The 14,733-nt window shown below is 39.6% G+C and overlaps 1 protein-coding gene across 7 annotated transcripts in view; it reads right to left on the minus strand.

Annotated features, from left to right (window-relative positions):
* CNNM2 (cyclin and CBS domain divalent metal cation transport mediator 2) overlaps positions 1-14,733 on the minus strand; it is a 156,528-nt gene that overhangs the window by 45,291 nt on the left and 96,504 nt on the right. For 2 of the 7 annotated variants that reach the window (XR_011522003.1, XR_011522004.1), the window contains exon 2: positions 5,961-6,055. The exons of the other annotated variants lie outside the window; for them this stretch is intronic. The gene's annotated coding sequence lies outside the window, so the exon portion shown is untranslated. The remainder of the gene's footprint in view (positions 1-5,960; positions 6,056-14,733) is intronic. 7 annotated transcript variants of the gene reach the window in all.

Consider the following 14,733-nt stretch of genomic DNA (forward strand, 5'->3'; position numbering starts at 1 on the left):
TCTTATAAATAGTGAGGCATGCCGGGCATCTCCACTTCATCTTTTTTGGTGGTCTGTAACACTCACTGTACACTCACTGGAATGTTTTCCTAGTAAATGATCAGCAATGGAAAACATGGCTAAGACAAAAAGATGGCTTTCAGGCTGAGATGATGGGAACCTTCGCATCTTTCCCAAGAGATAGGTAGTTCTTCTGTAGAACTGTGGGGTTTATTTTAGTCCCAATGAGTCTATTTCCGTCTTTCCTTCAGACTTGGAGCCTTCATAAGGATGATAAATGAAGACTGAGCATACTCCTGAGGTACCAGACCAACAGATTAGTAACAGTCCAACATACCCAATAATAAGAGATTCTAAAAAGAGAAATGTACTTCTGCTGCTAAGGCCATATAGCAGGGTTTTAATTTTATGATTTGCTCTTCTGTTCCCTCCGTGTGTCTTAATTTTTGGACCGATAATCATTTAGAACTTTGTTTTACAGTCCAAACCTCTTGATTTCAACCAAACTAATTTCTTGGATGATTTCCACAACACAAGTAGACAAGATCGGTAATTATACAAAGTCAGTCCTAAAGACGTGATCCTCTTGTGATAATCACAGTGAACAAAAATGACCTAAGACAATGTGCTAAAAAATACTGCCAATCAGACCACACTAGACATCTGCTTCAGGAGCAGGCATTTTAAGCAGAGAGGTGAGGTCATCAGTGTTTTTTTAAACCTGCTTCAGCGGGAAACTAAGGGCTAATTTTGTTAAAAGAAGAAAGACATCCCCTCTTCTCACTCAGCTCTCCTCTTTTCACGAAGTCCTTCCTGACGACCTCAAGTTAGAATGCTGAGGTGGGATTGCCATTATATTATACAGTTAATATGTTAATAATAATTATTTATTACTGTATAGTTAATAATCATGTGACGAGAGAAAAGGGCTATCAAAAAGATCAGAAGTCACTGCGTCCTGGAGGTGGAGGGAAAAAACCATCTAGTTCAAATTCTTATCTAACCTATTAATCCCTTCTTCAAATTTTGTGCAAATAATAAACTTGAAAAAAAAATGAAGGGGGCAGAGGGCTTCTGAGGTTTTCCTTATTGTCCTGAGATGAAAGGAGTCCTAGCATCTGACTCTTCCGTTTCCCGTCCTTGGAAACCTCAAGCACTTCCTGGTCTTTATCGTGGAGAAAAAAGATGCAATCAGATGACTTTAAAAACCAAACATTTTCTATTATAAATTCCTTCACAATTCCTTCTCACCATCTCCATTATTTATTTTTCCCCTCAGTATCTCTTAAAAATGTGTCAGAGATAAAAGAACAAAGTTTTTCTATTTCTATGAGGAAAAAATCACCACCTAAATATCCAACAATACAAGCCTAGTTAGGGGCCGGCCCCGTGGCCGAGTGGTTAAATTCCCGCGCTCCCCTTTCTCGGCCCAGGGTTTCGCCGGTTCAGATCCTGGGCATGGACATGGCACTGCTCGTCAGGCCACGTTGAGGCAGCGTCCCACATGCCACAACTAGAGAGACCCACAACTAGAATATACAACTATGTATTGGGGAGATTTGGGGAGAAAAAGCAGAAAAAAAAAAAAAGATTGGCAACAGTTGTTAGCTCAGATGCCGATCTTAAAAAAAAAACAAACCCAGCCTGGTTAAACACATTCTAGTCTATCCATACAACGGAATACTGTGCAGCTATTAACAAGAATCAAAGCAGATCTACATAAATTGTTATGAAAAGTTACCCAAAATACATTATTAAGGGAAAAACACGGAATAGTATACATAGTATGATCCTATTTGTACAACTGTATATACATAGAAAAATTCTGGCAAGAAGTAGTTAACAGTAGCATGTTGACTGAAATTTGTAGTACCATCATAAGTATGTCCCCTACAGAGTAATTCTGGTAGGTCTCCTTGGTGTGATTCTCATCAAAAAGGAAAAAAGAATGTAGCTTTATAATTGCATACACTGCGTTATTGTATATAATCCTAGCAAGAGAGAATGTTTGACTAGGAATGATGAGAATAGAATCCTGTCAACATTAGACACCTATTAAGCTCCCACTTAAAAATCCTCTAGGCCCCACTGCTTACTCCTTCTACTGCCACAGCCACCAGTTCCACACAGGTTTGGACTGGCTTCATGCTCATGCAATCAGTGCAAGCAGACAAACCCTCATGGTACAGCTCAGGAACTGTTCAATGTGTCTCTCACTTCTGCCTTGGGACTTCTCCTGAAACTCACTCTGCAGTTATGCATACGCAATCCAGAAACGGGGAGGAATTAATGCCCACAGAGGATACTTCCCCCTTTTGTCCTCAAGCACAGTTCTGAGAGCATTTCATAAGGCTCCTCAAAAGGTCCTAGGATAGAACACCTGTTGCCTGTAGCCACTGCCAGTGCACTATCACATCCTTGAATTTGCTTTCCCTCCTTCCCATTTCGCTTTGCTTGTCCCGAACTCAGCTCCTTGGGATCCCATTTCAAATAAACTTCCCCACAAGTAAGCTTTTGTATCGAGCTGATGTTCAGGCTAAGACCTCATCAGATGAGTGGAAAGTTTTTCTACTAACCAGTTTCTGACTTCGTACATTTCATCCTCTTTTATTTCCATGATTCCAGGGCCAGATGTGCTAGGACACATTCATATGTTGATACAATGCTGCTCCTGCACTTCTGTGTCACAATTCTGGGTGAGGTGGCACAGCGAACAAGAGTGTTTCTTGATGTCATTCCTACACTGGAATAGCTAGTGATAAATACATACTGAAGAGACTCCAAACCCAAACTAAATGCATCCCCAGCTCAACTTCCCCACAGCTGGCTTCCCAAAACTGCTTGGGACCACTCCGAGATCACCAGACAGAAGAAGAGTGAGAGAGGATAATTCAAAGGGGCAAGAGAGCAGTTTTGACCAACTGTAGCTAAAATATCTGGATTTCGCAAATTCTACGAAAATATATGACCATGTAAACACATTTGCTAATTAGCTTTATGGGAAATCTGCTTTTCACTATGTACTAATCAAGAAACTATAACAAAAGTAGACACAACACATAGACTGAAAACTCTCAAATCTATTTACTAGCACCACCCCAGTCCAAGCTTCTCTCCTAAACTTGAGATATACAAACATCTCAATTGCCTACCTGGTCCTCTTCACTTGTCCTACAGGCATCTCAGGTTCCACACATCCAGAACGGAATCTATATCCTTACCAAATCATTCCTCTAACTTTTTTTTTTTTTAGATTGGCACCTGAGCTAACATCTGTTGCCAATCTTTTTTTCTTCTTCTTCTTCTTTCTTCTCCCCAAAGCCCCGCAGAACATTGCTGTATATTCTAGTTGTAGGTCCTTCTAGTTCTGCTATGTGGGACGCCACCTCAGCATGGCTTGATGAGCGGTGCCATGTCCACACTTAGGATACGAACCAGTGAAACCCTGGGCTGTCAAGTGAGCACACAAACTTAACCACTCGGCCACGGGGCTGGCTCCTGTTCCTCCACTTCTATTCCTCTTGCTGACCAGTGGCACCAGTACTTATCAAAGGAGAAATTGTGGAAGTTATCTTAGAGTCCTCCTTCTCCTCTGGTTTCACCCTGCTATGACAAGTTAGTTACCAAACACTGTGTTAAGTTCTAAATTTAAGACTACTTCCTAAGTATCTATTCAATCTCATATTCTCCATCCTGGTTACCAGCTCACCTTAAGTTACTGGTCCTCATTATTTCTCTTCTGAACTGCAAAACCTTCTAACTTCTCTTGCTAACTTTAATATAATCTCCTTAAAGCCATTTCACTGATGCCATAGTAATCTTTCTAAAAAGCAAATTGGAACATGATATTCTCCTGCTTAAAATTCTTTAACGGCTTCTGATTACATTTAGGATAGTTTAAATGTTTCAGTATGACCTACAACGCCCATCACAACCTGATCCTTAGCTCTTGAGGCTCTTAACCTGAGCCTCATTCTCCTACATCTTTGCTCATTCCATGTCAGAGCACTTTTTGCCATTCTCCAAAACAGATATGCTATTTCATGGTTCCCTCTGCCAAGAACACCTTCCACCCCTTGGCCCCTTTACTCTTACTCTTCCTCAAAGACACAATCCAATAGCTTCTCATCCTGGAAGTCTTCCTAACCTCACCTATGCCAGCCGGGTTGGGTGTCCTCTCTGTGTGTTCCCATAGAGCCTGCACCAGCTCCATCAGAGCATGCATTATCCTGTAGTAGAATTCTCTCTCTCCTCCACTATACCACGACATTCCTGAAGGCAAGAGTTCTCTTTCATATCTAAAGTCTCAGAAGCTAGCACAGTGCCTGGTATACAATACTCTCAATAAATGCTGAATAAATAGCTCAAATTAATCACACGAAAATGGGAAACGGAACAAAGATTAGGGAAAAAATGGTATTATCTTTGCAAGCCCCTGTCTTAAGAGGAGACTGTTTTTCTTCCTGGGACACAATACAGTAAATGGGGCCAATCACGACTGCTGGTTGATTATAATTTTAGCAACCGTTTCCCAGAAGACTGACCAATTGTTGTTACCTAATCGAAGGCCTTGTACATAAAAGACTCTCATTTCCTATTTAATTTAATTATACTGATTTTATTATTTTAACTTGTATTGGCAGCAAATTCTAGAAAAATTACAACAGGGTTTGTTCCCAGATGAAGCCAGCTTGAAAAACAAGCAGAAATCAAACCCTGTGCTCCTTCCTCTTGAGCTTGAGAATATCTTCAAAGAATTTTCATTGTCTTCTTAAACATACAATATGAATTCAGCCTGGAAACTAAAACTCAGGTATGCAAATATGATGGCTTGCAAGTAAAAAAAAAAGGTTTGCATTTAGCTTACTGAATGAATGAATGTTCAAAGGAGCTCAACGTTCATTTACCTATGTAAAGATCTTTAAAAAGAAACCATCCTTTTGGGGCCAGCCCATGGCATAGTGGTTACATTCAGTGCATTCCGCATCAGCAGGCCAGGTTTGTGGGTTCAGATCCTGGGCATGGACCTACACCACTAGCCAGCCATGCTGTGGCAGCAACCCACACACAAAACAGAAGAAGACTGGCACAGATGTTAGCCCAAGGCTAATCTTCCTCAAGCAAAAAAAAAAAAAGAGAGAATTGGCAACAGATGTTAGGTCAGGTGAATCTTTCTCAGCAAAGAAAAAAAAAACCACCGTCCTTTTGATAGATCCATGGTCCCCCACCCCCTCCTTGGTAAAAATGACAAGTCTCAAGCCTTCCGGAAATAGATACTACAAACTTCCTGATAAGCACATCATCTTGGTTCCTGGCATAACATTCAGAAGAACTAAGTCATCCTTGGTCGCTGATCCCTCACTAAAAAATTGCAGTTTTCAGAGCTCAGATATGTGTGATGGAACCCTAGAGAATATCGTCAGTGTAAGCAGTTTAGCCTGAACTAAAATTAGACAGATCTGGGTTTGGATCTTTGGTTCTGCTACATACTAACTGTGTGACCAACGACAAGTCATTTACCCTCTCTTGGCCTCTCACTTTAATCATCTGTAAAAGAGGAGAAATCCTAAATTTACTATGAAAAAGTTTAGAATTGAACACAGTACCCGACACATAGTGAGTACTTAATATGATTATATTATTGACGTTCTCCTGGTTTTGGAAACTAAAAATCACCTCAAATGTACACATATAATATCTTTTCATATCTATATAAACAGGATGTTAGAATCACTGGGATTACTTAGCTACCAGTAGCTTCTTTTAAAATATAGGTTATAGGCTCCTACTGAAGACCATAACTTGTACCACCTGAGCATTCAATCCTACGTGGGCTTGTCTTGTTTTAACGTTCTTCAGTACAGCAGCTCCACCAATGGTTCACTCTGGTTCTCAAAACCAAACTTTCACAGCTAGGTGGATCAAATGGGTTATGGAGATTGTCCTCCCTCCCCTCTCACCTCTAGAAGTGGTTGCTCCCGCTTACTGGATGAGGCAGTGGGGAGGGCGGCCCATGAAGGAAGCTTGTACAGCCACTGCCTTTGTCATATTTCCTCTGTGAAGAAACAGAAGACTTCAGTTCCTGCGATTGGTTAAGCTCGAGAATAGAGAACTAAGGAACTACGTTGTATTTTCCTAGGATTCTCATCTCTGTGCATAGTGCCACTGCAGCAAAACTGTTACACATTCTTTGCATCTTTGTCAGGAAACTGGAATGATAATAAGCACAGGTAGCTTGCAATACACAATAAATGGAAGGAAGCTGGCACAGAGCAGAGAAAGACTGAAAGACTGAGAGAATAAGAAGAGAAAAAAACAATGAAAGAATAAATTATATACAATGACCATACCAACCCTGATGTTTGCAAAGATATTGCAAAGATTGATGTTTAAGATCAGAATTCACTTGAGGTCAATATAGTCTCCTCTGATGCTGGTCATGGATTCATTCAACGAATATTTTTATTGAGCACTCACTCTATATTAGGCACTATGTTAAGCACTAGGGATTAAAAGAAAAACACATACAATTAAGACTAGTCTTTACTGTCAAGGAACTGAGAGTCTAGTGGGGAAGACAAGGTAAATAAAGTCACAATACAGTAGAATCTCTCTTAAGTGACCTCCATGTAACAACTTGCTAATTCACTGACACACTCCGTTCTCTGTCTAAAGCACAGTGACTGAGGACCACGAGACACGAAATGCTTTTGGCTAGTAGGCTACTAACTAGTACTCTGCGTACTCTGCTTCCACAGATTAAGTAGAACGTTTACTAAGAATTGGTTATTTTTGTTCCCAAACCTATTTATGACATCTGTACTTGATGCTGCAATTATGATTTAAATATTATAGACACTGATGAGAACAAAAAGAGTTGTTGTTTCTATGGAAACTATGATGAATCCTCTGGAAAGAATCAGGAAAAGCAAGTTGCTTTTTAAAAAAGGCAAAGACATATTGATTAGCAGTGGGCAAAAGAATTATGAAAAGTGAAGAAAAATCTAGAAAGATTCAGCACTAGTATTGTTTCAGGAATACTTTGTAATGCTTATTCCACCTAAAGAGAAAACAAATTTAGAGAAGATTTAGAGAATTTAGAGAAGATAAATGACGGATGTGGGTCACACACCATTACAGGAAACACCAGTGAACTCATGCTCAAAGAAAATGCCTTGGTCCTACATCAGAAGAATACTATTTTCCAATGCCTGTTGAAATAAATTAATACAGGCAAAGAACATTAATGGCTGCTCAAACCATCAGGGGAAAGGTTGATGGAGAAAAGAATATTCACGTTGTGCCAGAGTGTCGCTCCACAGATTGCTGCAATAATATTCAGAAAGGGGAAAACCTATCTTTAGAATGGAGACAGCTGGCAGTCACCACCTTAATCAGGTGACCAAATTTAACATCATTAATAGTGGACAATCAGATTTTATGTGCCACCTGATGCGATGAACTCTGAAGTACATTTCATCCTCTATAAATTATTCTTGCCAAAAGTGTTTAGTCAAGAATTAGGATCTAGCTTCCAGTACATAGGAAATACAGGAGATAGAGAAATCAGATAAATGATATCATGAGAAAATAATCATAGAAACGCAAAATGTAGGACACTCTACCAAAGAACTAGCCTGGTTTCTTTAAAAAGTCAATGTCATTATTAATTTCGTTGGTGTTATTATAACATCAATTTGGTTACATAAGAAAATGTCTTTTTTTTTTTTAGAGTTACAAGGGGGTGAAATGATGTGAGGTCTTGAATTTGTTTTAAAATATTCTAGAAAAGAAAAAAGATAAATTAAGCAACTGTGGCAAAATGTTGATGCTTACTGAATCAGTGATGGATATATTGCTGCTCACTGCCTATTTTTCCTACTTATGTAAGTGTTTGAAACTTACAAAAAAACAACATCATGAAAAACTGAGAGGGGGATTACTCTAGCTTAAAAGAGACAAAAGAGACATAAACAATTGCAATACACAAACCTTGAATGAATCCTTGTTAGAAAAAAAACTATTGACATTTGAATAGGAAATTGACAATCATGAAAATCTGAATATGTAATAAATGATTCGTGTGAATCATAAATTTCTCAGTGATAAGGAAATTAGGATTATGTAGAATATGCCGAACATTCCAGGGTGAAGTGTCATGATGTCTGCAATTTTACTTTGAAATGGTTCAGAAAAAAATATCAAGAATTACCAAATCTAGGAGATGGGTATAGGAATATTCATAATACAAGAATACTCATTAAGTAGTCTTTCAACTTTTCTGCATTTTTGAACAATTTCATAAAAGTTTTAAACAGTTTATCAAATGATAGTAAATGTTTTTTTAAATAATATATTTATGTTAACGTATATATAATTTTCTTTTTATTCTGTACTTCAGTTCACTCTGTTGTTTAATGAACCAACTAAAGGTAAGAAGGGAGGTGTTCCAGACAGCGGAGCGTTCACAAATGTTTAACAAATGGATCTCTGGAAAAACAGCCCTGGTTTGCAGCATTTGCCAATTTGCATAGTGTAAATATCCCCACCATGGCCAATTCCAAGTTACTAACATGATGTCACTGAACACAGAGTCGGGAAGAGAGGATGAGAACAACTGGTCTTGCAAGCGGGGAGGAGTTTCAACACAGCACTGGATCCCGATCTTAACAGGGGGACACTTCAGCTGTAACAGGAGAGAAAGAGAAGATGGTCTGCAGAAGACAAAGTAAGAAGCAAGGTCATCAGCTGACCGGGGGGATGGAGGAGAGAGAGGTATGAGCACAGGAGACAAAGTGTGATAGCACCTTCCTGAAAGGATTGTTAGGAAGATTAAATAAATCATATCGAAAATACTACACACAACGTTTAGTGTACAATAATGACTAACTTACTAAGCACTTCCTACTATTATTATTTCCTAACCTGATCCATAATCTAAAAGGTCATTTCACCTTTTTAAGACGTCACACAGGGGCTGCCTCTATGGAGGGGAACTGAATGACTGGGCAACTTGCAGACAGGGGTGGGAAGGAGACACCTGACAGTTCTGAGCCTTTTCAATTTTGAAAAACATGAATGTATTACTTAATCAAAATATAAATGACATTCAAATCTATAAATCTTAGGACATGAGTTTCTTGAAAGAGCTCTGCTCTTCTCTTACCTTAAGCCACTAACCTGACATATACACAGTTATGTATTCTTCCCTATTATTCCTAACATAAGAATTTAAAATCAACAATGGCAAACCAATAAGACAAGCTCCAAATCAGCATGCCCAGCTGACAGGATAGAAACTGGAGTTTCACAGGTCTATTTATATACAGAGAAGTCAAAATCTTTGCTGTCTCAGGACCCACAATAAAATTCACATTAAGTCTTCAATCACTCAGAATGTCACATTTCACTCAAAAATACATTCATTCAGGGCCAGCCCTGGTGGTGTAGTGGTTAAGTTTGGCGCACTCTACTTCAGATCTACACTGCTCTGTTAGCAGCCATGCTGTGCTGGAGGCTCACATACTAAAAAATAGAGGAAGATTGGCATGGATGTTAGCTCAGGGCGAATCTACGAAGGAAGGAAAGAAGGAGGGAGAGAGGGAGGGAGGAAGGAAAGAAGAAAGAAAGGAAAAACATTCATTCAACAAATCTTTACTAAGCACCTCCTATGATTTTGGGCCTCAGAACACAGAGGTGACTAGAATGCTGTCTTCAAACTTAAGGAGTTCTAACGTGGCCTGAGAAAGTCTCCTTTACTAGGAATTGATCTAATCTTAGCCAACTATCTTTAGGCTGAAATTACTACTAAAATATACACTACATTAACAGTAGAAGCAATTCTTACTTAAAGGAACCAATATTTGCTCCTAAGTTTGCTGGAAAACACATTTTGTTGAAGGAATACTGTTTTGAAACCATAAATTAGAGGTGTGTTCTTCTAGGGGAAAAAAATCCATAAAAAAAGGATAACACTAACATGATTCTTAGATAATTAGCAGAGTTAAGTCCAACTCTGCAGGACTCCATGGCTCCACTGGCAGGAGCCAAACGAAGCGGCAGAAGTCAAGAGGAAATTGCAACACTTGCAGTAAGACAATCCCCCTGCAGGCCTCCTGCATCACTGAGGTCAAGTGGGAGCCCCAGAACTCTGTTTCTGGCAAGACCACTCCCCTCTCCCCCTCTCCATACTCACAGCCTCTCCATCACTGCCTGACTTGGAACCATCAGGGCTAATTCCATGAGGCCCTTTATGGCAGTCCTCACAAGAAGCCCAGGACTCCAAGGCCATCCCTTATTTTTCACCAGCTCTGAGTGGTTTCCTCACACGCATGCATTTAATAGTCCTCTGCTGAGGACTCAGGAGAACCCTCTGCAGATCTCTGGAGCTTTCTCTTCTCTAATATTCTCTGAATTCCAGTCTCTCTGACCTCCCAGAATTTTCAACTCTGTCTCTTCAGCTCATGGAAACTTCGAGTCTCTGTTCAGGTTACCCCTCCTTGTACTACAACCTCCAGGTAGTAAGCTGGGGCAATCATAGGGCTCATCTTCCCTCAAGGATCATTTTCCTTTGCATTGTCCATTGTCCAATGTCTGAAAAGTGTTGTTTCAATATACTTAGTATGATTTTCTGCTTGTTTAAGGAGGAAAGGTAAATCTGGGCCCTGTTACTCCATCACGGGCACAAATGTAAGTCTTTCTTCTAAGGTTCTGATTTTCCATCCTAAGTTAATCACTTCTTCTACGGCCACCCCTTTGACTTTGTCATTCAAACTACTGCAACCTCTCCATGATCTCACTTCCAAAGATCTAGTCTCCAACTACCACCTCCTATCTTTTTATATGACTCCTGCTATACCCCAATTCCAATGAGCCTTTGTCTCACTTCCAATCCACGGTTCCTACCACCTTCAGTCATTTCTCCCCTCCCAATCCAGTCCTAAGGCATTCCTCTGTTAGTCATTTTAATTAGACCCTCAACTCCCTGGCCCCTCTCGCCTCATCTTATTTGCTTGGCTAAACCACAACCTGGGTTAGATCCAACTCACTATCTAAGAAACAGTACGGATTTTACATTTTTATCTTGTTTATTGTCTTCTATCCCGGTGGAAGGAAAGCTCCACCAAGGCAGGGATTCTCATCCGCCTTGTTTATTGTTGTATTCCCAAAGCTCAACACAGTCTCCAACACATGGAAGATACTCAAATATTTTTTGATTGGCTTAAATAATAAAATCCAATACTCAAAATAAGCACTCAAATGAAAATACTAAAAGTGAGATGTGTCATATCTAGAACATCAAACTGACCATTTCTCCCTGTAAAAAAAGTCATCACTTAAAAAGGAGACAGGAAATGTATATATACTTCTACTCCCGTCTGTTTTTTTAACCTCTCCTTTACTGATTTCCTAAAAAAAAAAAAAGTTATACGTGGTTCTGACAAGATGGTAAACTAGAGTGGGCTCCCAACACAATCTTGGAAATTCCAGAGACAGGTTAATGAAACTGTCACACTAACGTAGAAGCTGTGAGAAAAACCTTAGGCAACAGAAGGCAGCCAGGTTTCAGCTGGAAGGAGAGGCCCATGCCAGCCCAGAGCAGCTGCTATGGAGGAGACTGGGTAGGGAAGAGGTTTCTTAGGTGTGTCTTTTTCTTTCTCCATATTGCTCGTGCTTTCTTTGCCCCCACTGCACACAGCACTCTCTCGCACAGTTGGCAGCAACAGCAGTATTGGGGGGGGGGGGGTGCGCGGGTATTAGGGCTGTTAATGCAGCCCTAATGTTAGAGCAGTTAAATGCAGGTACAAGCCACTGCAAAGCACTAAGTGTTCCTTCCTCTCCCTGTTCACCTTCACAGCCAAAGTAAGGTGATGACAATTGTCAGAGAAAACTCTTAGAGGCACAAGGTAGGGCCTGTGCTTTGCTCAGGAGTCCAGGGGTCCATGAGCAGATGAGATGGCTAATGCTCCAGAGAAAATGAGCTCACAGAGAGACAGATGAACTCATCTTAGGGCACACAACTGCCATAGAGAAAAACAACAAAATCAAACTATATCAGCCAAACTCAAGTTAACGGATCAGTCTGGAAAAGAATAAAGTAGTAAATATCTCCAAAGAGATAAGGGACCATAACCAGAAATGTGAAGCAAGAACAAGAAGTTTTAAAATAAGAACCAACTAGAGTTAATGGTATGAAAATTGTAAGAGTTGAAATAAAGAACCCAACAGCTGGGCTGAATAGCCAAAGAGCAGGTTGAGGACTCTCCTAGAAGACATTAGGAAAGGATAGAAAGATGGAAAATGTGAAGAAACATTAAGAGATAGAGGACTGAAGTAGAGATGTCAATATATCTACGTGTTGGGAGGCCCAGAGGAAAGGGAGGGGGGAAAAGAAGGAGAAAATATTTGAAGAAATAATCACTGAGATTTCCCAGATTTACAAAAAGATGTAAGACCTCAGGTTGAAAGGATTCATAAAAAGGGAAGAGAAAAGGGAAAAAATTGACAACTAGTCACAGTATAATGAAATGAAATAATAAAAAAGAAAACTCCAGAAGTTTATAGAAAAAGTAACTCATTAATAAGGGAGATTAATTGCCTCCAGAATTCTCAAAAGGAACACTGATTCTAAGTCAATGGAGTAATATTTTCAAAGGTACGAAGGAAACAACTTCAAACTTAAAATGTATGCTTAGTTAAATTATCATTTAAATACAAAGGTAGTATGCGTATACTTCAGGCATACAAGGCCTCAGAAGTCTTGTCCCCCAGATGCCTTCTTAGAAGTATTCTAGCCAGAAGAAATGTCCTGGAATACACCATAAAAACAGGAAGTAAGGGCAAGTAAATAACTTATTAAGTTTATTATTGTCTAAATAACATACGAAACAAAAAAGTAAATCCATGGCAATTCCAGAACTCAAATTCTTCCCCAAAAATCTCCCCCAAAATCAAAGCACTTTTTTGCGGAGGAGAGGGCAGGTAGGAAGGAAGGTGAGCGCATCTAAGATATTCATCTTTCTTTAAGTGCAGTGGGAAGGAATACACACATTTAAAGTTTTAAAAATTCAATAGGAAAAACTAACATAAGTACGTATATTATCAAGGTAAGGGTTATGGACAACTACCAAAAGAATAAAAACAGAATGGATAACTGTCAAACTAGGGGAATATTGGATCTATCCAACAGGAGGTTGGAAAAGAGGAGAGCAAAAATAAACAGAAACCCTGACATAAAATGGCTAAAAAGCTCACAATATAGAAATATTTCAGGACTGATATAAACGGGTTGAGTTCCCTGACATATTCAGAATGATTTTTTTAAAAAGATAATTAATTTATGCTCATTGTAGAGAAAACATGAGAAAGTAATTTGGAAAACAGTCTAATGAAGAAATTAAAAATCACCCATAATCCCACCTTTCAGGCATTATTCTCTGCTAAACTGTATACATGTACATACATGCGTGTTACATGTAAAAATATGTATATTTTTTCCACAAAAAATACCCCCTTTTTGCACTTAAATCTTGTGAAATCTTTCCACGTCAACTAATGTAAAACCCTACAATGACTTTCAGAGGTTAAGCAGTCATTCCTGCCTATGGATCTAACAATCATGGCTGTACAGCAATGCATTTAATTCCTCTAGGTTAGACATTTCAGTGGTTTCCAATGTTTGCCTCTCTCACATAAGTTCTGATACTTACTCCTGGTAAAGCTTCTCTTCCCCGACTGCCACCTGCACCCCCATGGGATTCGGAGGAGGCCCCCAGAGTTCCAGGTGGTAGGACCGCCCCCGCTCCAACACTGGGCTCTCCTTCTCTACTGGACAAATCTCGTTACCACATTAAAAGCTTGAAATATTTCCCATCTTTGAAACCAAAAAACTTCTCCAGATCCCCTCTCTCCTTCCTGCTATCACTCCATTTCTCTACTTCTCTTTACACCGAAACCCTTGAAAGAACTGTCTCTATTCGCTCGTCTCCATTTCCTCATCTTTCACTTTCTCCTAACATGCTCTAAATCAGTCCTTCCCATGAAACCGCTCTTGTGAAGCTCTCCAACGACCTCTCATTGGGCTAAAGTCAATGATCAATTCTTAAGCCCTCAATTTCTTCAATCTTTGATTACTCCTTTCTTCAAACACTCTCTTTACTTTGCTTCCACCACACTTCCCGCTTTTCCTCCTTAATGGCCACTCCATCTCAATCTCCTTGGCTGGTCTACCCATTCCCTCGACCTCTAAATGTCAGAGTACTCTTGATTGTCATTCCTGGATCTCTTCTCTATTTGTACTTGCTCATTTGAGTAAAGATCTCATTTAGTCTCAAAGTTTTAAATATCATCCATATGCTGATAACCCCCATTTATATCTCCACGCAGAATACTCCTCTGAATTCCAGATTTATATATCCAATTGCCTACTTAACATCCCCCACCAGGCTGTCTACCAAGTATATCAAACAATTTCTCCAAATCTGTTCCTCCTTTAGTGGGAGAAGGGATGAATCAACATTCACCCAGGTGCTCCAGCCAAAAATCTAGGCCTCCTCCTTAACTTTTCTCTTTCTCTCACTTCTAATCCTCTGATAAATATCCAGAATTTGCTCTTTCCTCAACACCTGCACTTCTCCGTCCTTGGTCTAAGCCAAAAAAACAAAAAGAACATTATCTCTCACCTGAATTGCATCAACAGCTTACTAACTGGTCTCTCTGCCTCACTCTTGCTCT

The sequence above is a fragment of the Equus przewalskii genome, chromosome 1, assembly GCF_037783145.1.
Source record: "Equus przewalskii isolate Varuska chromosome 1, EquPr2, whole genome shotgun sequence".
In the NCBI taxonomy this organism is placed as follows: domain Eukaryota; kingdom Metazoa; phylum Chordata; class Mammalia; order Perissodactyla; family Equidae; genus Equus; species Equus przewalskii.